Here is a 699-nt window from a genome sequence, read left to right as displayed (position 1 = left end):
TTTTTATCTTCCTCCCTTTCCCCTTGGCTCTAATTTCTCCCTTTGTCTCCAACCCCTGAGCAGGGACAGGGCGCTTTGTTCTCACTCTGTCTTTCTCTTTTGTATGCTGCTTCTCAATCGCTGCCTGTACTTCTCAATCTCGACACCATCTCCCTCTCTTTCTTTCACATGCTCTCTGAGCGCTCCCTCGACTGGACAGTTTTCATTTCTTCATCTCTACATTAGTAAGAGACTGAAAGAATGGGGCCATTTTGCTATCACCCTCTTTCATCCATGTTGTAGACTGTCCAAGTCTGGGGAAGGAACAAAGTCTTGCAAGTCCCAAAGAATTAGTTTTTCCTTTTTTTTGTCTTTTCTTTAAAGAAAACTCGTGCCCACATTGGCTGCAGTGGAGTCTAAAAAAAGGCTGTGACCCATGTGGATGAGGGAACAATGTTAGCCATTGCAACACAACCAGCCCAGACATGTTCCTGGAACACAGAGTATGGAAAGAGGAAATGCTGTGCACGTGTGCGTCTGTTAAACCTTTTTGAGTCACGACTCACTCAGATCTTTAACCAGACTCTTTAAATTAACTCAGTATCATTAACTCAGATCTGTGGAGTCCTACAACAACTCAATCTAAAATGATAACAGCACCACACACAAACCTCTTGCAACATTAGCTACTACTAGTCCTAGCCATCTTAGCTGCCAAAA

The 699-nt window shown here is 43.5% G+C and overlaps 1 long non-coding RNA gene across 1 annotated transcript in view; it reads right to left on the bottom strand.

Moving 5' to 3' along the window:
• Positions 1–699, bottom strand: part of LOC116702536 (uncharacterized) — a 63,400-nt gene that overhangs the window by 1,509 nt on the left and 61,192 nt on the right. The gene's annotated exons all lie outside the window — the stretch shown is intronic.

The sequence above is a fragment of the Etheostoma spectabile genome, chromosome 15 (genome assembly GCF_008692095.1).
Source record: "Etheostoma spectabile isolate EspeVRDwgs_2016 chromosome 15, UIUC_Espe_1.0, whole genome shotgun sequence".
Classification (NCBI taxonomy): domain Eukaryota; kingdom Metazoa; phylum Chordata; class Actinopteri; order Perciformes; family Percidae; genus Etheostoma; species Etheostoma spectabile.
This window is presented reverse-complemented; position numbering and strand designations above follow the sequence as displayed.